The following is a 25,630-nucleotide window of genomic DNA, read 5'->3' on the forward strand; positions in this document are numbered from 1 at the left end:
ACGCTGGATGACTCGATCACCCCTGAGAGGATAAGAGTCATCGAATCAAAGATCAAGTCTATTGAGTATATGCTTCGATCCATTTCAGCTGCTGTGGGGGACCTGGTGAAAGTAGTTGGTCGTCCAGGTGCCACTCTGGGCCCCAACATTCCCCCTCCTCCGTCGCCGGCACCGAGAGGGCAGGGACGGCCACGGGATTCATCCCCGGCTCTCCGTGGTCCCACACCGGTGTCAGGGGGGACACCAGCTCGCCCACCAGTTGGAGCTACACCAGCTGGGGGGGTCGCTAAGGACTTTCCTGTGAAATTTGATGGGGACCCCACAAATTTGTTCTTCCTTACCAACGCTGCAAACTATATGGAGCCATTGCGGACATTGCTTCCCATCGGAGAGGGCGAAAATCACAGCGGTGGCCACGAAGCTGAAAGGCAGAGCTGCTGACTGGTATGTAGAGTTACCTGAGGCAAAAGCCCCGGCGCTTGGTCCCTTCGACACTTTTTTGACCGCCTTGAGACGGTACTTTGAAGATCCCCTTGCTAAGGCAAGGGCTAAAGAAGCTCTAAAGGAACTTGTTCAGGGGCAGAAGTTGGTTGCAGACTATGCCCTGGAATTCAAAGTATTAGCAGGTAAAGTTCCTGAGTGGTCGGAAGCTACCCTGGTGGACAGATTTAAAGACGGGCTCAATCGTGAGGTGTTGAAATGGGCGCTGGGCAGGGATGATCCGGACTCGCTTCAGGATTGGATCTGTCTGGCCGGTAAGGCTGAACATGCCCAGCGTACCTATATGCAAGCCACTAAAGGAGACAAGCCTCCCTCGACTGGGAAGGGCCAGAAACCGGCATCGACCATGGCGTGGGACGACAAGAAACAATGGCGTTTTGCCCGAGGGCAATGCATCAAGTGTGGCAAGACGGGTCACCGAGCTGCGGAATGTCAGAAGGGTAAAGCTGCGGGTCGCCCATCGAAAGCACCACAGAAGACGCCTCACCCCCCCCATCAGCTGACGGGGGCCAAGGCATCAGCGGAGGAGAAGGGGGATGTCTACCTCGCAGGAGACGCTTTTACTGCCCTTGAGCAGCCGGCGGGAAACAACTTCCACCTGACTTAAACCGCTGCTGGACAGGTGGTGGAGAATGGGCACAATACCAACATGGTGAGTGCTGACTGCCCCATCCTAGCTGTAAAGATCAAGTTGGGCTCCCGCTCCAAGACCGTCGAAGTCTGGGCTCTGGTCGACTCGGGGTGTTCCAGATGTTTGATCCACCCCGAATTAGTCGCTGCGCTGGAGCTGCCTTGCTTTTCCCTTCCGAAACCACTGGTTTTTCAACAATTAGATGGCTCCACAGCTCCTCTTACTTGCGAATGAGTACTGTAAGTGTTAACCTTCAGTCATAATCTTTTTTCTCTCTCTCAACTTTTTAAAGAACTGTTTCTTTTATTATTACTTTATTAGTATTAGTATTTAATGATGTTTAAGATGTTATAGTGCATTTGGAAGTGTTTCTTAAATGTCTAATATGCATGGAAAGATAAAATAAATGCTATATAATAAGACAAACATTTGACTAAATAACCTGTTCTGCAGGATACATACAAATTTGACTCAAAGACAGACTTAGGAATGTATCTCATTCTTACCCCGGAGACTGTCCTGTATTCCAGATGCTTTCTGAGCTTGGCTGTTTTCTCACAGATGTTCCATTACCCAACCAGGTAACGTTGTCAGCGCACTCACGATGTTACCTAGTGGGGTCATGAAACATCTGCAAGCAAACGGCCGAGCTCGGGGAGCACCAAGGACTCCACAGTTCAACCCTGAGCTGCAGCTATTCTCTTCTGTTGGCCTATTTCTGAATTAAACTTGGCAAAAAATGACTTTAGCAGATATTACGGTTCTAAATGGTGGGTAGAAGCCTTGTCTGGCTTCAGCCGTCCTGTGATTCATTCTTTGCCTTCACTTTCAAACTCTGATGGTTTGCAGCACCATTTCCATACGTCTGCAGGTCAGCTAGACAAGATGGCTTACATGTTCCATACATCAACCCAGCTGGAGGTCCTCAACATGGAGAGCATTGCAAATGTACACCAATGCTTCAGATCACTGGGGGTCCATTCTCAAGCCTTGAGAAAATGCCTAGATGCCGCATTGGTGGATTTTAGTCATGAAGTCAGCTTCCTTCAGGAGAACGCCCGGCTGCTGATACGTTGCGAAGCTTGAGTTTGTCTCTGGCAATGGAGAGAGCATTACTGAGGTCGCCTTTGAGCAAGGTGAGCCTTCTTATCAAGTCCGTCTCCTCCAGCTTTGCAAAACAGTGGCGAGGTTGCCTTGGGGTTTGCTGGTTTTAAGCGTGGAGAACTTGCAGAAGATAAGAGCTGAAAGGATCTCTTTGAGGGAAGTCCCCAAAGGTCTAAAGGAGTGTTTGGAGCGTGGCCTGGACCACTTTGCCAAGGAGCCTTTCCACATCCAGAAAAATGGATGGTCATCCAGGAAGATGGAAGAAAACTGGAGCTTATATCTGCTGATGGAAAGAATTTCATTCCAATCTACCAGAATCCTTTCATGGTATTTTTTCACTTTTTTGTTAAACCACTTTTGTGGTTTTTTCCCTTTGACAATGTATGTATTCCTATCACAATTATGTTTGTGATTTAATTCTTTTCTCTTTATTTTTTGGTTATTATTTTAAAAGCCATAAAAATTAATTTTAAAAAATAAAAGGGCTATCTACGGATTGCTGAGTTGGCTGACTAGACCAGCATAAAATGTGGTGTTCCTGTTCATCCATTTCCTCTGGCTTAGCTCGCTGCCAAACAGAGGTGTCCTATTTTTGTGCTTGCATTATGTGTTAAGGAAGGTGAACCCCACTGCCTTTGTTGCCCCCCCCCCCCCACCTCTGAATGTCATCAGCTACGAGGAAACCAGTCACCAATCCTGGTACTCATGCAGGGACTGGGGCTGGTGGTTAAGGAAGTGGCAAATCTTGACAGTTGACTGGCTGGGATTAGGGGAAGTGGGGAAAGGTGCGTCATGTGAATATAGCCACTGACGTTCCCATCCTCCACTTTAGCTGCCTCCTCCTCCACACGATTAAGTGCAATATTGAGAGGTGGTCAAGTGCTTTGGGATGAGATTAAGGCTCTTTTTTAGTGTAGCTGCAAAAGTTATCAATGGGCATCCGTCAGGTGACCCTATTCTTGAAAAATTGGCATTGGTGTGAAAATGAGCTGGGCGGGTTATGACTGGTGTAAGATGTAGTGATCATACTGTACTAAATGATCTGCATTAGTGAAGGATGCTTCTCAGTCCCAGATTTGTCGGGACTGTTGTTCCTCTTTCAAATCCTAACCAAATCCTCCCAGGCCCTGGGGAGCTTTGGGTCTGTCTCTGCTGCTGCTGCCTGCCCGGTACAGTAGCAGAAAAGACCCCTTCTGAAGAAGTGCCTACGGCCAGCAGCTGGACTAATGGATATGCCAGTGTTCAACGCGACGTAGCCTCTGCTTTAGAGTTAGGCAACTCTGCGTGAACTCAGTGAACACCACCCAGCAATTCCAGGAGACTACTGGTAGTTTTTAAAAGCTTTATTTCAGCACCATGAGCATCTCACAGTCTCTTGGACATTCAAATCCTACATACCAAAGATCCTTTTTGTTGCCAGCCAAGCACCAGCAGGATGTGAAAAGTCCTTTATGGTGCTCTTTCAGATGAATCTTGATGAAGTGGAAAATGGGACTTTGGCCTTTCTTCTCTCCAGCTCTCTTTTAGAAACAAATGCTGGATTGATTCTCAGCGTGATTGATAGGTTACGGTGGCCTCATACATATCATGGTCATTCATCTAGTAGTCACCCTTCTGATCAAGGTGTTCTCTTCCTTGATCGTAGGGTGTATAAGGATCGTATCAGAAGAACATTCTCAAGGATTCTCTGTCCCTTCAGAGCTTGGCTGGGAATATCTCCTACAGTCCTGCACATGCATACTTCCCAGTTTTTGTCTCCAGCACAATTTGTCAGCCCTTCATTTTGAATTTAATTATATTATCAAGTTTTATATTCTGTATTTTTCTTACTGCTGTAAGCCACCTTGATTGTTGGAATGACCAGAAAGGAAGATAGAAATCCAAGAATAACACATCAATCCATCCATCAATCACAGAATATAGAAATTCTTTTATTTTTTTCTGAAGCTTGCTTCAGGTCTGCAATCTCTCACACACATTTATTAATGAATAAGTGCCACAAAACTTCCTGAAACTGCTGAAGCATGAACTGCAAACAGCACGTGTCTTTGGGCAGAAAAAACATTTTCAAACCCCTTCTCTGATGTTAGGCCAGGTGTCACTTTCCAGGATCATACCAAAGGGGTCACAGTAATTAAGTTATACACCCAGCTAGCTCATGAGGATTCTGGGAGCCGTAGTCCAACATATGTGGAGGGCATCAGGAAGCCAACTGGAATGCATGTGGTCTTTCAAGATGAAGATCTTGGGAAGATCTTCATGGGGCAGAAAGGGCAACCTGAAACCCACACAGCAATTGTGCTTCCTCAACTTCGTGTTTCAGATGTGTTGGAACCAGAGTTGCCAGATGCCCACATTTTTTATACTCCAGCATGCCCTTAAAAGGAGCCCCCAAACAACCATAACCCACAAAGGCCAAAAATTTCCCACAGCTAAGAGATAGAGAGAGAGACAGACAGACAGGCAGACATGCCCGGGCTGTCTTGGCCAGCAGACACCTTCCTTTCTGCTTGTTTCAGTTTGGTCTAGTCTTTAAGGTGCTGGGCTAGAAACCAGGAGACTGAGAATTCTAGTCCTGCCTCAGGCATGAAAGCCGGATGGGTGACCTCGGGCTAGTCCCTCTCTCTCAGCCCAACTCACCACACAGGGTTGTTGTTGTGGAGAAAATAGGAGGAGGGAGTATCAGGTACGTTCGCCACCTTGAGTGATAGATAGATAGATAGATAGATAGATAGATAGATAGATAGATAGATAGATAGATAGATAGATAGATAGATAAAAGAGATATAAATAAATACAAACTTCTGTGCTTAAACAAGCTGTGTATGTTGCTTGCCCTTCAGGTACAGTAACAGTGGATCACCTGGGGGAATTCGGATGTGAAATATTGCGAAAAGACTTGGCAGTCGTAAATGCACTTCTTTGATTAACCTTGTGCATGTGCTCAGCCCTTCCATTTAGGAGGATTTATTGCAGGATTTAAATGATGCACCATACTCACCTATCTGTGTGTGTCTGTGTGTGTGTAAAACACCTGAGTGAGCTGGAGCTACAAGGGGAGCAGCTTGGGGGCTGCCTCTCAGCAACTGGCTGGGAGACGACGCCCCTTCAGTAGCCCCCTCCCTACCGGCATAAAATAGCGCTCGTGGGAGGGGGGGCAAAAAGGTTAGGGTTAGGGTTAGGGTTGAAACCAATCTTCCTTTTTTCTGAGGGCAGCAGGCCTTCTAACTGCTGTTGGTCGCCTGTTCAACCCACATCCCCTTGAAACTTAACCACAAGCATCTAATATTGTCTTGCTAGCAGGCAAGCATTAAACAATGATTTTCTTATGTCTACCTGGGCCTTCATGACAACTTCTTCATATCAAAATATTTTATGGTTGAGCTTATTTTCCTGGGGAAACTGGCTCTCGAGGGAGGGGTATTTATGTGAGTGGTAGCCTACCTGCTTTATTCTTTCTAATCTGCATGCATATCAAATCAAATAATACTGCTACACCCAATCAATTGTTTTGGTGTACTGATTACATGCACATTGAAATCAGCATGTTTATAGAACAGGTTTGCAGCCCTGCCTGTGTTAGGTTAGCCTCTGCCGCCTCTGGTACTATAATAAACCATTTGTGCTTCAGTGGAAGAGTGTCTAATCCCCAATACTAACTCTTTGGAGAAATTTCTTCCACACTAGTAATGGGACCTACAGCTAGAAGTGGTAACAATCCACCCAAGAAAGGGAATCAGAAGTGGCAAACCCAGTCAGTATATGTAGAACATGCTGGCAGATTAGTAGGAAAGCCTTTGGCCCAGGAGAGATCAGAAAAGTCACACACCAGGCATTTCTATAAAAATAATTTTATTTACAGAAAACAAACATATTTAAAAGCTGTTTGCTGAGAGGAGAGATTTCTCTCAGCTGCATATTCTCTGCAAGCCAACACAGAAGGGAAACTGAAACTAAAACAAGTCCAGGCAAGTTCTTCTCCCCAGGTGCAAAAATTAACATCCGAAAAGAGGACAATTAAATTCAACCTGTTCACCTGGCCAAAATGATTAGTTACCATAATAACCTTAATCTGTAGTAGAAAACATATTAACAGAACAGTATGTCTCAACCTCAGCAATTTTATGATGTGTGGACTTCAACTTCCAGAATTCCCCAGCCAGCATGTTCCCCACTCAGAGTTCTGGGAGTTGAAGTCCACAAATCTTGAAGTTGCTAAGGTTGAAAAACACTGATGTAGAGAGTAAGGAAGGAAACCTTGATGGAAATATGGAAGGACCTAGGCAAAAGGAGCTAAACATTTTTTGAGTCCACAGAAATGAGACAAGATTTAGAAGCATCTCAAGTGGACGCTGCCCTGATCCACTGGAGTATAAGAAATGGGAGGAGGTACTACACAGTCAGATCTGCAAGTTTCTGTTATTATAGCAAATCTCCATAAAAGTAGTATTAGTCTTCTGTGGAGTGGATTTCCTGGTCTGGTCTTCCTAGTGGGCTGACAGTGTGAGAAGAAGTGCATAGAGGTTATGCTTGATTTTCTGCCACATTTGTATTCATATATCTATGTTCTTCCTCAGCGATAACAGGTGTCTAATCATAACCTGTGCAAAAGCTATCTTATACACTCCTTCCAAACTTTCAAATAGTTACTTGTCTAGTTAGTAACGTGGCTGCCTTTCCACTTGCTTATATAATGTGTCCATTTACAAAAGAACTAACTATTTTCCAGAGAGGTACCACTTTTGAATGGGACTTACTTCTGAGTGGATCATTCTGGACCCCAACTTGGACCATCAACTTCCTGACTTAGAGAGAGGTGACAGGTGCTTCTGTTTACAGAAGATGTGCTGGCATGGAATTCCCACTGATGGGTCTGTGACATCACAGCTAAAAAGACCAATCAGCATCAAAGCACATTCTCTCTGGTTCTTAACCTCTACCCAAGTCCCATGGATGTTAGGAAGCACCCAGGCACAGAGGTGAGCTAATCCCGCCCCCCAATTTCCAATTGCAACCCCTCTGCTCCTCTCTCAGCCCCACAACTGGTTGGTTGCCTTCGTTTCCTCTCCTTGGTCCAAACTCCTAGGCGTTTGTACTGAAGTTTATTTAATACAAGTAATTATCCTTCTCATCCTTGTGTTCTCACCCTTTTGTATCCTCTTCTGCATATTCAAGATGGTTTTTCTTTACTTGCATGTTTATGGGGAAAAAACAGGAGATCTAAGAGTTTTTCTAACTTGGTAGAGAGCCACGTGCAAGCAACTCTTCTGGATGTTAGTATGAAATAGTGGGGAGAGACACAACCATTTCTTGAATCAGTGATTTTGTATCTGTGTCTGTGTGGGCAATTTCTAATGTAACGTGGCACGATTTCCTGATTAGAAAGCTGAATTTCTTTTATAAAGCTCATAACCAAGGAAATTTCAGGAAAGCTGTTAATGCTTGGTTTAAATTCAGTCTGCATATTAGGAGAACTTCCATTTAGAACCACATCTTTACCATTCTTTTCGTGTTTAAGACAACTTGAATTTTCATAACACCAAGTTGTTTCATTATTTGAATCTTTCCACAGAGTATGCAGTTGATCTAATATGCACATTATGTAAATGCACGGTTTTCTCACTGCTGGGTTAAGTAGCACCTCCTTTTAAGCAGCATCTTCTTTTAAGGGCTGGACTTGTACCATGTTAGACAATTGGCTTAATATGCGTTGGTGGTTATAAGGTTGTTTGAAAGCCTTATAGTGGTAGACTAATGAGAGTTGGTCTACCCTGTAACTCAATAGAAGGACATGGGGATGAGTCTTTGGATTACCAATAACTCAGAAGCAAAGCAGAAGCTTTGGACATCTCAATTCAATTACCAGCATTTCAAGATATGGCTGTAAAAACTTCAACCTGAAATCCCACAGGAATCCCTCTCCCTCAATATTGATTAAGCGGCACAATATCAAAAAGGTATTGGCTAACCTTGCTTTCTGTGTTTTTATGGATAATTTGTTTGCATAAATTAGAGATTGGACTCTATGAAAATGGGTTTAAGAACCTTCAATTTAAGACTCCAGAAATATAGGCTTTTTTCAGCTTTCAGAACTTCCACTGATTATCAACAGATTTCAGTTTGTTAGTTAGTTTGTTTGCTTGTTTGTTTGTTTGTTTGTTCATTCATTTATTCATTCATTCATTCATTCATTCATTCATTCATTCATTCATTCATTCATTCATTCATTTCTATATCCACCCATCGCACACATGTGACTCTGGGCGGCTCACACAATTGTTTCCTACAATTATGAGGCAGAAAATACAGGAAATTTTTGTGAAAGCCTAAGTTACATTTAAAAAACAAAGAAAACTCCCATTGCCCCAGAACAGTAAAAAATAAAAATGTCAGCCATCCATGGGACATAACCCTACCATATTTGTACTATCATCCCATCCCAGTCTTTGTGGGGGCTGTAAGGGCAGCCTTTAGCCCCCACCTCAGCCTTTGTGTGTTCCGTCATGCAACACACATCACAAAGCTAAAATGGGTTTAAGTTGCTTATAGTTCAGCCATTGCCTTAGCCTGGTGGGTGAGCCAGGCCATCATATGGAGCCATAATATGGTTTCCTTGGGCAATACACATTATGTGAACAAACCGTTATATTTGTTAATGTGAGTTTGAAGTGAAGGATGTCTGGATCTAGCCACCAAGGATGGCCCCTAGCTATCAAAACATCCAGCCCTGCTTTAACATTTCAGACTGACACAGCATTGTGTGTATGTGTGTGTGTGTGTGTGAGAGAGAGAGAGAGAGAAAGAAGCTGAGCTGCTCTTTTCTGTGAACAATTTACAACACATTTTGTCATACTAATATTTGATTACATAATTATGAGTAATAACCATTCATAATTTGATCTTCCTATGCATTTTTCTAATTCCCATTTTAAAGCCATCCAAGCTAATGGTCATCACATCCTCAAACTGATTACGCACTACATGAAGAAAAAGTTCAAAGCGGAGGTGAACCTTGAACCAGGGACCTCCCTTCATAATGCCGTCTCTTTAGACATTGTGCTATTTCCACCTTCTCCTCTTTCCTCATCTTCTGCTTCATGCCTCCGACCACCTGAATTCTTACAGATTACTCCTCAGTAAGGAAGGTATAACTGTATTGAGAGCAATATGCATTTGTTCAAATGCATATTGCTCTCAATACAGATTCTTAATATTTCTCCTGCTATCATTTAGGACGCGGTGGCGCTGCGGGTTAAACCGCTGAGCTGCAGAGCTTGCCGATCGAAAGGTCGGCGGTTCGAATCCGCGCGGCGGGGTGAGCTTCCGTTGCTAGTCCCAGCTCCTGCACACCTAGCAGTTCAAAAACATGCCAATGTGAGTAGATTAATAGGTACCGCTTTGGCGGGAAGGTAACAGCGTTCTGTGCCGTCATGCTGGCCACATGACCACGGACGGGTCCTATGGACAACGCCGGCTCCAAGGCTTAGAAACGGAGATGAGCACTGCCCCCTAGAGTCGGACTCGACTGGACTTAACGTCAAGGGAAACCTTTACCTTTACCTTTACCTATCATTTAGGAGGCTCGGTTACCCTCTTGTGAAACCAGACACCATTAGCCCGACCAACAACCAGATCACAGCTTGCTGTACAAAAAATCCCCATCTTCAAATGCATTCTTTCTTTTCCAGATTTTGGATATTTAATGCCATTGCATGGGAAGACATGTTTGGTGCTGCTTCTATAAAACTCGGTCTTTCCTCGTATGGGTGCCTGCATCCCCAAACACCTACCTCCAACGGCACTGAGTACAGAAAGCTTACAGTCAGCACACAACAGTTTGGAGACTGGTAACCGGGAATCTGACGAGATGTTGAGGGCTTGCTTAGATCATGCTGTCCAAGAGTTCCATCGTGAGCCACACTGTCTACAAGACAATGCCACCTTGACTATTCAAGTGAGAGGAAGAAAGAGAATGGAGTTTGTCTCTGGTGGAGGAGAAAACAAGATAGTGGTTTCTTGGTTAAAGGGAAAAACACAATACCATATTGAAATCTCCACCCTGGAAGCGTACCTGGATCGATTGTCCCTCTCTCCAGCTCCACTAACCCCTGAGAACTTGGAGAAGGTAAAGCAGGAGCTTGCTAGATGGGACAACATTACCAAGGAACTGCGGGCTTGCTTGGAGGTGGCTATAACAGAGGTTGAAAAGGAACCTCCTTCAGTGAAGAGCAATGCTGAACTGACTATTGAGTGTGGTAATTCCTGCTTGGATTTCATTTCTGGAAAGGGGAGGTCCCGAATCCACATCTTCTTTTCTGATAAACAACCTCACTATCGGGTTCGAGTTTCTTCTGTGGATGTCTATTTAGACAGGCTGGGCTGTCGCACCATGTTGCTCACCACAGAGAACTTGATGAAAATATGGAAAGAAACAGAAGACCTCAAAGGGTGTACAGTAGACCTCCGAGCCTGCCTCAAGCGAGCTTTGCAGGAGTTCAATACCTTGTCCCCACGACACCGGGCCAATGCCACCATCTTCATTGACTGTGACGGGAAGAATTTTAAGATGGTTTCTGGGCATGGAGATAGCTGGATCTCTATCTTCAACATTATTGGAGATCAACATTGCCGCAGAGAAGTCGTTCTAGCATTGGGAGACATAGGGCCATCAAGCAAAGTAACAGGGAAATATGGGAAAGAAGGACCATCATTTCTGACTAGAAAATCAGAAGCAAGGAGAAGTGCAGAGGAGGGGCCCTCTAATCAGTCCTGGAGAACTTCTAACCAGCCAAAAGGGCTGTCCATTGGGAAAAAATCTAAAAAAGGGCCATCTAATATGATTGAGTTAGAAGAATTTGCATCAAACGATAGAAAAGTGGAGGAAGAAACAGTGCTGATTCAGGGAACGACACTTTCCAATGGGAAAGAAACAGATACTAGACTCTCTAATAGTTCCAGGACACTGGGAAAAGAATGTTCTCTTATAACAAAGGTATTGTCACCTAGTACCAAAAACCACCAGCCTGATGGAAAAGGAAGGGATCTTGCTGAACCACTGAGTTTATACAGTGGGACAGCAACAGAAGCAGTACTGATCCATGGAAAGAATGAGGAAGCAGGCAGTGAAGTGGGGGCATCTAATGACTCCAGTGAAGCAGAGTCACCTAACGTTCTAGAGAAATCCTCCGAAAGCAGACAGGGAGATGATGGACCAGAAAGATGACCCATCTAGAGGATTAATGAGCCAGGGTAATGCAGTTGCCAGCCCTTGGACTGGTAAGGTGATGGATCCATTCCAGAGACAGGGTGTGGTTTCTGGATCTGGAAAAACAGAGGGCTGGTCCATCAAATGAACTGTGCAAGAATGATAACAAATAAACACTCTATGGACCTGAGATTCCTCTCCCTTACAGCGTGTCTGTAGACTCTGTTCCCAGTAGTGCTACTTCATCCTTAAACTGGTTCTGCTACCTCTGCATAGTAAGGATTTCCTAGTAGGTAATTTTCTGTTCCCACACCCCCCAAAAAGCTTATGTTTTTCTGTCTCGTTTCTTTGCTGCTTTAGAATTTCTAAATCATTTAAGTGCGTTGAATTTGCAGCTCGTGTTTATATTCCAAGGTGACTGAAAGCAGCAGAAATGGTGAAATACAAAGTGTAGGAATATAATAGGACCAGCAGTCACCTGGGAAATCACCCTGCTACCGAACAAAGTCAAGCATTCAGTGTAGCATCCCTGCCTTCCCATGATTCCATCAACATCCCTATTTACTTTGGTGTAGTTGTGTTGACCAAGGTTAGACACTTCATGGCTGATGTTAATCCTGAAACAAAAGGTACTATTTTGAGAGGCTAAATGCAAATGTAGAAAGCTGTCTTGAGACCAGCATCTTCCACCCCTTTCATTTTTTCCATTACTTGTGAACCATAAATATGCTGGTGTTTGGTCAAGCTAATGAATTAATTAATTAGAACTTCTTTATTACTGCTTTCTGTGTCCAAAATGTCTCAGAGTGGGGTCAAGGAGTGGTAGTTATAGAACCATTAAAATCCAAAGCATCAAGTTCCATCAAATAACATATTCAAGGCAAATGCATATGAAAGAGATTTAAAAAAAACAAAAACAGCATGAGATTATTCAGGTGAGTTTATTTGTGATCAGGTCTGGTTTGCAAGTCAAACAATGCAGAAATTTATTCCCAAATTGAACTTAAAGGTGATCTATTCTCAGTCCAAAGGTCAAGCAGAGAGAATGGTTCTGTCATGATGGCCCCCCGGGGACCATCCTGATAATTGGCAGCCACCAGGCCACCTCGGTCAGGTGCCGACAGGAAAACACAGATCAGCCCATAGATAGAAATCACAGCGGGAGGAGGCTGAGGCACAAAATGTGGCAGACAGGCTTTGTGGATTCACAGGCAGGCAGGAACTGCGATTCAGCACCCTGGAGAGATGAAAGCGAGAGGCCAAGCTGTCAGTGGATCTGCATGAGAAAGTGCTAGACAGAGGAATGAGCCAGGATGCCAGAGGCTCCTGGATGGGGGCGCGGGGGGGAAGAAAGGTACTTCTATTGTTACTCATGTGTCACTAAGTTACTCGAATCTTTAACGTGTTTTGGATGCTAATAAAGACTCTTTCATACATGTGTTGTGTCAAGAGTGCTGCTCCGTTGGGTTCAGGATGGGACCATGACAGAAAGATTCGAGTCCCTAGCAGCAACTTCACCCGAGGCCCCAATGCCTGCAGAGGAAGGATCGCTGATGGAGCGACCGAGACCCATGGAAGCCCTCCCGGCAATGGGGAGAGGTGCCAGGGAAGGGCTTCAGACCCCATCAAGTTCAATCACAGGAGCAGAGGGAGGACAACCAGAGGAGCGAGGAAGCCTCATGGAGACTCTAACCACCTTCGGGACCACACCACTCCCCTGGACAGTGACCAACTACACTCCCACTTGGGCTCTGAACGTGGGCGAGTCGGTGAGGAGGAGGCTCACTATTGAAAGTGGCAGTGAGTCCAGATGACCAACAGGGTGGCATGCAGTGCAATGGTGTGACTGGGTGGAAGAATGCTTAGGCCAGTTGCTAGAAGGCTTCAAACAGCTCTGGTGAGAGATGAGTGTGAGAGTGGCCAGCGGAACCTCAGCAGGGAGCTGGCCAGCAGCGAGAGAGAGAGACGGCAATCCCGAGGTGAAGAGGAGGTGAAGAACAGACAGGAGGGAGGACGGGGTCCTCCTCTGTGACCTGACTCCCAGTGGAGCAGCAACCCAGACACAGGGAGTGGAGGAGCTGGTGGGAGCCAGAGACCTAAAAGTGAAATTTGCGGGGGACCCCAAGGAGTTGGCTTGCTTCCTGACCCACCTGAAGGGCTTTATGAGGGAGCAAGGGGGCTTCTTCCCACCAGGAGAATTCAAGGTAAGGTGTGTGTCGGCCTACCTCACAAGGTAGGCGGAGGACTGGCTGATTGAATTGCACGATGCTGATGCACCAGAGCTCAGGGACTTTGCTGGCTTCATGAGTGCCCTGAGGGAGAGATTTGAGGATCCCCTGTCCAAGCTAAGGGCCTGAGCCAGCCTGCAGAACATTAAGCAAGGGAACCGATCAGTGTCAGAGTACTCCCTGGAATTCAGGAGGCTGGCTGGCAAAATGACAGACTGGCCAGAGTCACTGAAAGTCAAGGGTTTCCAAGGGGACTACAAGGGGAAATCCTGGAATGGTCCCTGGTGAGAGGAAACCCGAGAACCTGAAGGAGTGGATTTGCCTGGCTGGGGAGCTGGAAGACATGCGAGCGAGAGTCAAGAAGCAGCTGCAAGAGGAAGCAAAGGGGAAGCGAACAACTGCACTGCAGCTGTGTCCAGGAAAGGGGGGACCAGCCAGTCATGGGAGGAGGAAAGGGAACGCTGGGTGCGCAAGAGGCTTTGTTTTAAGTGTGACAAGGAAGGGCACCACTTTGCTGCCTGCCCCCAGCTCGCCTCCCTAGCCATGACCCTGGTGGAAGGGAGTGGTCCCAAGACCCCGATTGCCAAGGGTAAGGGGATCCCAGCCACCACCAAGAGGGGGCAACCTGCAATGCCACCTCAGAGGAGGGAGAGTTGATGGAAGACGAATGCCTACGGGCAGGAAACAATGGGGGCCTGTTCTAACCTGCACCAAAGGATAGGCTGAGCGTGACTGGCACATGGACTGGATGGTAAGTGGAGATTACCCAGCGATGCTAATGAAGATGAAGCTGAAAACTCTGCGGGGAAATAAGGAGGCGAGCCTTACCGGGCTCTTGGACTCAGGGTGCACCCGAAGCCTCATCCACCCTGACTTAGTGGCTGAGTTGCAACTGGGGGCAAAAAAACTGAAGAAGCCCATCAATTTTGTGCAACTCGATGGGACTGAGATGCAGTACTGGCCCGGTGAAGTACTGCACCAAGCTGGTTCAGATGCGGGTGGGGGATCACCAAGAGACTCTGTGGTTCATAGTGGCCCCTATTTCTGACCAGCCAGTGGTGCTGGGGCTGGCGTGGCTATGGTCATGGAACCCACAAGTAGTCTGGACTGTGGGGGTCTAGGTTTTCAAGGAAAGGGAACCAGAAGAGCCAGAACCCCCGGGAAGAGTGGCAGGGCATGAGCCAGTGGGCAGTGCTGCCAGCAGAAAGGAGGAGACGGGGGGGGGGGGGAGGATGAGCTCATCCCTGAACCGTATCAAGATCTCAAGGAGATATTTGGGGAAGAGGAGTCAAATCAGATCCCACCCCACTGAAAATCAGACTGTGTGATAGAGATAGAGGTGGGAGCGGTGCTTCCAAAACCGAGACTGTACCCAATGACCCATAAGGAGACAGAGGTGCTGAGGGAGTTTATAGACAAATATTTGAAATGGGGCTTCATCCAGCTGGCCACTTCCCTGATGGCCACCCCCATTCTATTCAGGACAAAAAGAATGGATTGCTGAGGGTCTGCACCGATTACCATGGGCTAAATGCCATCTGCACATCCAATAAGTACCCCCTGCCACTGATGAAGGACATGCTAGCCCACCTCTCAAAGGGAAAGATTTTTACTAAACTGGACTCAAGGGAAGCATATTTCCGGGTGCAAATAAGGGAGGGGGACGAATGGAAGATAGCCTTCAACTGCCAACTGAGGGCGTTTCAGTACCGGGTAATGCCCTTTGGAATTAAGGGCAGGCCAGGAGTCTACATGCATTTAATTAATGAGGTATTACATGATTTATTATACCGGGGAGTCTTGGTCTGTTTAGACGATATACTGGTCTACACAGAGACAATGGAGGAACATGTGCATCTGGTGAGGGAGGTGTTAAAAAGACAGCTGCAAAACCAACTGTATGCCAAGTTAACCAAATGTGAATTCCATAAGGAGCAGCCATACTACCTAGGGTACCGGGTCTCCAGCCAGGGAATTGAAATGGACTCAGGGAAGGTGCAGGACATAGTGAACTGGGAACCGCCCAGAACCAGGAGGCAGCTCCAGAGCTTCCTGGGATTTGCTAACTTTTATCTCCCGTTTATTCCTAACTTTGCTCTAACTTTACCTCTCACTGACCTGTTAAAAATAAAGGGGAAGGGAGAGGCAAAGGCAGTGAAGAAACCTGGAGTGCCCTTGCAGTGGGGGGTGGGGAATGCCAAGAGGCATTCGAGCACCTAAAGTCACTATTCACCTCGGAACCAGTGCTCAGTCACCCTGACCCTGACAGACCCCTAGTTGTGCAATTGGATGCATTGGATGTTGCAATTGGGGGGTCCTCTTGTAGAAGAATGGGGAGGGGGAGCTTAGACCATGTGTGAACCTCTCCCGTAAACTCAATGGCACAGAGCACCACTGGCATGTGTGGGAGAAGGAGGCATTCACAGTGCGATGGACACTAATGCATTGGAGGCACTGGCTGGAAGGGGCAACCCACCCATTTGAGGTCTGGACTGACCATAAGAACCTGGAGGCACTGCATCTCCCTAAGAAACTAAACCCCAAGCAGGTTAAGTGGGCCCAGTTCTTCAGCCAGTTTAATTTCATCCTCAAATACCACCCAGGGGGAAAGAACTTCCTAGCTGACACTTTATCTTGATTGCTGCAGCACAACAGCCAAAGGGAGGAGGTAGCGCAATCATCCCTACCTGACAAAAGTGGGGGGCAGCTGTTACACAAAGCCAGGCAACCAAGCATGTGCCAAGGTAGAGGAAGGGGTGCAGGAGGTACTACAGGAAGCACTAAAGAGTGATAAGTGGCTGTTGAGCAACAAAGCCCAACTGAGGGAGGACCAGGGACTATGGTGCAGTGGGGAGAGGCTTTACATCCCAGACCCTGTTAGAGGGAAAATACTGGAGAGGTGCCATGACACAAAGTCAGCTGGGCACTTTGGGTTCCTAAAAACCATGCACCTAGTGAGGAGGCAGTTCTGGTGGCCAATACTCCACAAAGATGTGGAGGAATACTTAAGCAGCTGTCTGACTTGTGCAAGGGCCAAACGCAGGGGAGGGGTAAGCCCAGGGGGCTACTGCAGAATGTGGCCAACCCCTCGCAACCCTGGAAGCAGATATCCATGAATTTCATAGTAGAGCTACCCGAGAGCAGCAAAAAGACAGTGATTTGGGTGGTAACTGATTTATTTTCAAAGCAGGTTCACTTCATTCCCTGCGCAGGCATTCCGACAGCCAGGCAGCTAGCCAAGATGTTCATACAACACATCTACCGGCTCCACAGAATCCCCAAAAGGGTGATCTCAGATCGCGGAATTCAATTCACCTCCAAATTCTGGAGTACCTTCCTAAAAATGATTGGGGTGGAGCAGGGGCTTAGTTCCACTCACCACCCTTCCACAAACGGGGGCTGTGAATGGGGGAACCAAACCCTAGAACAATACCTTAGGTGCTTTGTCAACTACCAGCAGGATGACTGGGTAGACCTCCTCCCTTTTGCAGAAGTAGCCTACAACAACTCCGTGCATCAGAGCACAGGATTCACCCCATTACGAGTGGTAAATTGTCATGGGTACTGATGGTGAGCAGGAGGGGGCCCCTGTCCAGGAGGGAAAATGCATGCGTGGTGCTGGGGAGTTGAGCAGCCATTCGGGGAGACACAGATCAGACCTGCCTTGACTTTTGGGATTTATCTGTCTGGGTTTTTCCTGCGCTTCTTCAGTTTGTTGGGATTTTCTGTCTAATGTAGCAGTAATAAAACACTAGAGACCTATTCCTCATCTCAGCGTGGGTCCTGGCTGTGAGGACATAAATGGACAGGATTTTGCAGCATTCCCAGAATTACCCACAAGTGGACCCCAAATATTAACATTAGATGAATGGGTGAAGCACATAGCTGAGGGGTGGCCAGCAATACTGCAGGCACTAAAACATGCAAGGGAGACATACAAAGAACATGCAGACCACAAAAGGGCCCCAGAATGGAAGTTGAAAGTGGGAGGGGAAGTATACTTGACAATGACATTCCTTAAATCCACACAGCCCTCAAAAAAGCTGAGACCAAAATTCATAGGACCTTTTCCTATCACAAAGGTGATCAATGATGTCACAGTGCAATTACAATTGCTGAAAACGCTTAGGGGAATCCACCCTTTCTTTCACTGCGGTTTATTAAAACTGGCTAAGGGTTCAGAATGCTGGCATCCAGGAGGAAAGATCCCAGCGCCAGTGATGGTTAAGGGGGAGGAACACGTTGAAGTACAGGAGATACTAGATTCCAGACCACACAGGGGAAAACTGCAATACTTAATATAATGGAAACATTTCCCCAAATCTTAGAGCAAATGGGTGGATAGCTGCAATGTGAATGCTCCCATTCTAATGAAAGAGTTCCATAAAAAATTCCCGGAAAAACCCAGAGGGGTGGGGAAGACACAGGTATCGGCTGAGAGCAAGAGAGCAGTTAGCCAGGAAGGAGGAGAGGGGAGAAATCCTTTAAGGGGGGTGACATGTGATGGCCCCCCGGGGACCATCCTGATAATTGGCAGCCACCAGGCCACCTCGGCCAGGTGCCGACAGGAAAACACAGATCAGCCCATAGATAGAAATCACAGCGGGAGGAGGCTGAGGCACAAAATGTGGCAGACAGGCTTTGTGGATTCACAGGCAGGCAGGAACGGCGATTCAGCACCCTGGAGAGATGAAAGAGAGAGGCCAAGCTGTCAGTGGATCTGCATGAGAGAGTGCTAGACAGAGGAATGAGCCAGGATGCCAGAGGCTCCTGGACGGGGGTGTGTGGGGTGGGGGTGGGGACTGAGGGATTTCCCAGAGAGAGAGGAGGTGGCATATGGCTACTGTACCTTTAAGGAGAGTGGCTAGTCAGCAGATGCCTATTATACAGTTGTCCTTTATAAGTTTGTTATATATTGACAATATCCCTTTCTGTGGGGTGCTCACTGTGGTGTTATATGTACTGCATGCTCAGCTGTCTTCCTGTGAATAAAGGACTTTATTGAACCATCCAATGTAATTTGGCTGTGAACCCCAGATTCGAGGTAGAGCTATGGGGCAGTGCTGGGCCAATAAATATTACATTGTTCGCTGTTATTCCAGAGTACAGAACAAGGAATAATGATCCTACATTATAGGAAGTTAGATTCCAGTTGAATGTTAGGGAAAAATTCCCACCAGTTAAAGCAATTTGACAGTAGAACCAATTACCTGGATAAATGGTAGGATTCCCTTCCCACAGTACCAAGCAGAGCCTAGAGATCCATCTGTTGGATTCCTGCAGTAGGCAGGGGGTTGGATAACCTAGATGATCCCTCCTAACTCTATTAGGGAAGGATCTGAGGGACCGCCCCATCCCCCTAACATTGACCTGTCCCACCCAGTCATGCAGAGAGGGCATGCTACGAACCCCGCCGGTAAGGGAATTCCACCTGGCGGGGTCCAGGAGGTGGGCCTTCTCTCCGGTGGCACCCGCCCTCTGGAACATTCTGCCCCCCGAGGTGAGGCAGGCCCCTTCACTCCCGGCCTTCCAGAAGACCTTGAAAACCTGGTTCTGCCACCTCGCTTGGGGTGGGAGGAGCACCAGTTCATCTTGGGGGTGGCTACTATCATAGATCTCTCCCCGACAAATAAGATCTCCACCACTTGGGTTTTATATCTATTTTATTTTTATTTATACATCTATATTGTAATTTATATGTTTTAATTCTGATTTTATTCTAAACCGCCCAGAGTCCCCTTTTGGGAGAGATGGGCAGTGATAGAAATTTGAAGAATAAATAAATAAATCATTCCAGGCTGTGGGGAAAGCTTTGGATTACCCTACCATTATAGCTCCTCTAGGGGTGATTGCTGTTTCATGAGATGCCTTAACTGTAAGTTCTTCTGTTGTGGACCATCAGTGTAAAGCTTACAACATCTTTTGTGAAAGTGAGGTTGGCTAATCATACATATCAACTATTCCCATCTGAGTAGGACTCCCATGGCTGGGTTTTAAAAATCTAGATGGCAGAAAAGTTGATACCACTTTTCTGAACAGGGGATCTCTTTATACTGTCTATGGAGCTCAGCTTTGGTCTCCAGCAGGCTTCAGCAGAAATTCAGATGAGGCTCCCGCATCCACCATTTAGGCCGCTGAGGCCTCCTTGCAGGATAGTAGAGTCAATGGATTGTTAGATTTCCATTTATTCTTTTTTTTTCAAAAATGGGCCTGCAAATGCTACTAAGCAGGTATATAATATCAGCATGAAGTATTAAATGGGTGTTCTTATTTATTCTTATATTCATGTAAGCTTTGTGTGGCACAGAGTGGCAGGCAGCAGTATTGCAACTGAAAACTCTCCCCACAACCCGAATTCGATCCCAGCGGAAGCTGGATTCTCTCTCGGGTAGCCGGCTCAGGTCGACTCAGCCTTCCATCCTTCCAAGGTCGGTAAAATGAGCACCCAGCTTGCTGGGGAAGGTGGCGACTGGGGAAGGCAGTGGCAAACCACCCTGCTCTATACTCTGCCCAGAAAACATCACAGAAATGGTGTCCCCCCCAAAGGGTCAGACATGACTTGGTGCTTGCACAGGGGACCTTTCACAGCAAAATATTCATGGCAGTTTTTCCTATATTTGGCTAAAAGTAACAATTGAAGGAGGATTGGTAGTGATAGATTCTAGACCCTCGAGCCTCTGCACATTTTTTCTCAACTTGATTCAGCTCCTCTGCTCAAATGCTGGCCAAGTTGAAATCACCCCCACATCCATCCATGCATCCATCCACATGTGTATATTTGACTGTCACCACAGGCCAGGGTTCCTCAGCCAGGGTTCCATGGCACCCTCGGGTTCCATGAGAGGTCACTAAGGGTTCCCTGGGAGATCACAATTTATTTATAAACTTATTTCAAATTCAGGCAACTTCACATTAAAGAGGTAAGTTTCATTCTTTATTTTTAGTTTAACAGCACTGTTAATGCATACAGACAGGCTTAACCGTGAAACAAATATAATAATTTTGTAAATTCTGGCCTATATTTGAGCCTAAATGTGCAAGGGTTCCCCGCAGCCAGAAAAATATTTCAAGGGTTCCTCCAGGGTCAAAAGGTTGAGAAAGGCTGCCATAGGCGAAGCCCTAAGAAACAGATGTTGCTGCCATCTACTGGCCAAGTGTGTGAAGTGTTTGTTTATATAGAATCCTAGAGTTGAGAGATCCTAGGGAGTCCAACTCTGCTCATTGTCGATATCAAAGAGATGGTTGTCTAGTCTTTGCTGGGATAGATCCAATAAAGGGAAGCCCGCCCACCCCTCTGCATAATTGGTCCCACCGTTGACTGAGGATAGGCAATCCCAATGACATCAATGTACTCTTGATTCCTTCCTTGGTGCCCATCCGGTGCTTTCACCTGATTTTATTTTTAATATTCTTTTTATATATATATAAAAGTTCAGTAGGAAGCTGGCATACTGCAAAGTGCCATCTACCATCCTTCCATTTACTTATAGCAATGCCCTTGGGCCCAACCAAGATCCCTATCAGCCTTCCCAGGTAGACCAGACAGGAAACATGACCAGATAAGCTAATTCTACTTTATTGTAAAGCTACCTTAACAGAATCCTGCAAGTCTGAAAGTGCAAATATCCCGCCGTCTCCCTTACAGCCCTAGAAACTAGGGAGGGTCCCTTCTGAGCCTCTTGCCCTTCCCACTATGCAGCTGCGGGCTGTGCTGTCTCGTATCTGACCGTTCCCTAGGCAGCATCTCTTTGCCCTGTCTCCCAAGGCCTTTCTCACATACTATTTCAGATGCTGACCAGGGCTTCTTTACAGCTTGAGAAACTAGGGAGGGTCCCTCCTGAGCCCCTTGCTCCATGCAGCTGTGGGCTATGCTTCCTCTTATCTGACCATTCCCTAGGCAGCATCTCTTCCCCCCATCTTTCAAGGTCTTTCCGCACATGCCATTACAATTCCTCAAGGATGGTAAACAATATTTGGGGAGTTGAGTGGTTCACTTTCTGGTAAATGGGTACTTTGTGGCTGGTCACACCTACCATGGCAGCCGTAACATCAACAGGCACATCTCCCCCAGCAGCCATCTAATGACCACAACTACCACATGTTCTCCATATTTCAAATGTGCCCCTACCCCCAGTGCCCCAAAAGGCTGCCTATTCCTGGTCTAGAATAAAGAAGATAGGAAAGCATTGTGCTATTTGTCAAATATTTACAGAACGTAACTCCTGAAGACATGTGTTGTGACAACAACATATATAAAACTTTTCAGATAAAGAGATTTTTGACAACCTTTTTTCAGTTCCTATATAATAAGCATGACTGCCAGGAAATCAAGGACATTTTGACACATTTTTTTTCCTGACACACACAATCCATCTATTTTAAAATAATATGCTTCTTTTTGGATTAAATCTAAAGTACCAATCGAAGCGAATATTTGTAGCTCAGGGTTGAACTGTGGCGTCCTTGGTGCTCTCTGAGCCTTGTTGTTCTCTTGCAGATGTTTCATTGCCAGACTAGGCAACATCTTCAGTGAGAAGAGGGAGTGGGCCTTGCTCTCAGTTTATATACCGTGGTTTCTCCCACTTGTGTTGGTGGGGGTGTTGTTCTCTCTTTGGGAGAGTTCCTTGATTCAGCTGTTGTTTGCTGTTTGATTGATTGCCTGAGCTGATACTTCCTTGATTAAGGTATAATGTACTGTTTGATTGTTCGCCTAAAGTCTCCTGTCTGCTTTTCAGGGGTCAGTGTCTATAAGGAATGCCTAAGACCAAATAAAAGACTCAGGCTCTAAATCAAGTTCAAGCTCTGGCTTTTATTTAGAACAGAATGCACACCAGTAAAAAGCTGAGAGTGAGGGAAGTGCGCCAAAAGTTGAATTAAATAGTCTCACGCCAAACAGCGCTCCACCCCCACACTCCCCGGGTGTGCCCCACAAGTTCCACGGAGTGACAGGCCATCAAGACTTGATAGGTGAGAGGTCGTCCAGCCCCATTCGCCCCGGGCATCGCCCTGTTTATCTTCCTGCGAGGTGATGGTCCATTACCGGGCGATTAGACTTCGATATTCCTCGAAAGCCGGCCGCACCCTTCCGAACCTCGCCCTGATCATTTCTTTGACAATGGTGTCAATGGTCGATTACCGGGCGATGAGACCTTGTTGTTCAATAGATCTCCCAAACCCATTACCTTCTTTGTCCGGTTTATCGCCCGCACCTCTCCAGTCATTGACACGCATCCGCACTTTGTCATGTGAGCCGTTACGATGTCGCAAACATCGCAACGGCGATCATGACAGTATCTTTCACAATTCAACCCAGATTCAGGTTGCATCATGTTCAGAACTCTCTTAGTTAACACGACAAAACGCCGGACTATATTTCCCCAGACACAAAGGTTCATAGAAGTAGATTTACTATAGCAAACTATGAAGCCATTGCAAAAGAATTCCAGCAGCTGCTATGTATTAAATGCGTGCTCCGTTTATAACAATTGGTGTTGGGGTTTTATGTGCATTTCTCCCACCTGTTCATGGTAAAGGTCTGCTTAGGGTTTTGAGTGGAGATACCTGCTGTGACCTACTGGGGCTTATTCACATGTAAATGAGAATAAGAAGGAGACCACATTATATTACCATGGTGGGCTTTACACATTGTACTAACCCATCGTTTGGTTTTGACTTTTTAAAAAGAATTGAGCTACAATGGGTTATAAACCATGATTTTACAGTTCAGTGTGTAAATCCAGTCAGTTGTGGTATATTTAACCAACCGTATCATAGCACAATATGCAAACCCAGTCACTAGCTTCATTCATAGGACTTAAGCTATTTTAATATATGAGACTTGTTAGCTCCATTACCTTAGTTAGGATCCTATCAAATGTCAAATAATGTTCAGAAAACTCAGGAGAAATAGGGGGGGAAATCCCAAATATGGAATAAAGCCATTGCAATTATTTAAATATATATATATCAGTGAGAACTAGATTTGTTGGCGTGTTGGACAGCCTGGATGAATGGAAATTTCTTTTCATAGTGTTAGCTAATCACCATCAACAATAGACGATCCTCTCTGGAGAAGACAGCGAATCCCATATCCCTTCAAAGATGATCCTTGAGTAAGGTAGGCTAAGAATAATGTCTGATCATAGATCTTTATTAAACTTTGTGGATCAGGAGTTGAAATCCACAACTTCCATTCTCTAGCCCAGCCCTCTAACTACAATTAATCAGCTTGATATATTACTGCAAGTTCTCTTTTGCTTTTGTTAATTTTTCCAGCCAAATAGAATTCATGGATGCTGGAATTCACAGCTCTTCCACCCTTGTATGTCTGGGATGTGTGTTTAGTTAAAGATTTCTTGAAACCCAGTTAAGGGCAATTCTCTGCTAGCACCTTCTTCCCCCACCACAACCCAACTTAGTTGGCTCAAGAGGACATTTGCTCAAAAGGAAGTAGAAACTTGTCTTTGTATGGACTTCTGTTTATAGGATCCAAACTAATTTTTGTCCTTAACTCATTGTCTCCTTATTAGTGATATAATGGATGTATCCAAGCCTCAGTCAGAGTAATAATTGGTTATGTTCTTGGGACTGCTGGTGCAGTTAAAATGGCAGGGTGACCAGTCCTCCTGAACTCCGGGGCTAGGACTGACAATGTGGTGTTCATTTGGTGGCTTAGGCAGGTCCTTGGAGCCCCAAAATATTCTCCAGAGGAAGGAAAATTCAAGGAAATATTCCCCGGGTCCTCTGGACAGCTGCTCCTTGCCGGAGGATCGCGAAATGGACTGAATGGTGAGTGATCAGCTGAGAGGCGGGATTGCCATCTCCTCCAAGCCGCATTGAAGCCAAAAAATGGACATTAACTCCAACCACCCCACTTCTAAAATCACCTTTCTGTTTTCGAACTATCGGATTTAAAAAGGCTTTCTCCAGTACAGAAATGTTGATTCTCTTGGTTGAACTTTCATTATTTTGGGGAATCTCTTTTTTGTATGTTTTAACTGCTTTAAAGGACTAAAGTTTGAGCAAGGCAGCTGAAAGTTGAACCGCTTTAGTGATTTTTTTTTAAAGGGAGTAACTTGTGAGTATTTCCTATTTTTTATTTTTAAACTTTTTAAGTAATAAAATTTTGTTGGAATTGGGATTTTTTTTTTTAAATCGCTGTGGGAAAGTATCTGCTGTGGTTGTTTTTTTGAAGCCGGGATTGGCTTCTTTAAATATTGATAAAGGAAGACTTTCAATTTCAACCTGTGGCTTTGTAACTGGAAACTTTCTCCCCCTCCAACTACTTTCCATTTCTGGATTATAACTTTTACTTTTACTTGTCATTACAAATAACATTGTTGGTCACTAGAGGGAGCTAAAGTCACCCAGCTGGCTTTCAGGCCTAAGGCGGGACTAGAACTCTCCTACCACACCTGATTGGCTCTTGGGCTGAGGGAGAGGGACTGGCCTAAGGTCACCCAGCTGGCTGTCATGCCTAAAGTGGGACGAGAACTCACAGTCTCCTGGTTTCTAACCTTAACCACTAGACCAAACTGGCTCTAATGTTGATATGACTCTTCTCACATTGCCTTCTTCTCTTCTGGTGAGGCAACCAAGGGACACTGAAGGAATACTCTGAATGTTGAAGTCTCTGCTGGGTCCTAAAGCCGATATGGATAGGTTCCAATCTAGTTAATTTGTTTCCCCAGAACATGGCACCCACAAATGGGAAGTAGGGCCTGTTGGTCGAGGGGAGAGCAAAATTAGGATGTGGTTCAGGGACCAATAAGGGCTTTCTGTGAATTTGGGACTTTTGTTAAATGACCAGGCTCAAATTATCCTACTTTGGACACATTATGCAAAGACCTAGTTCTCTGGAGAAGGCTCTGATGCTGGGAAAGGTGGAAGGAAAGAAGAAGAGGAGGACCAGCGGCAAGGGGGATGGACTCAGTTACAGTGGTGATGGGGGCACTGTTGGAT

The sequence above is a fragment of the Candoia aspera genome, chromosome 2, assembly GCF_035149785.1.
Source record: "Candoia aspera isolate rCanAsp1 chromosome 2, rCanAsp1.hap2, whole genome shotgun sequence".
Lineage (NCBI taxonomy): Eukaryota > Metazoa > Chordata > Lepidosauria > Squamata > Boidae > Candoia > Candoia aspera.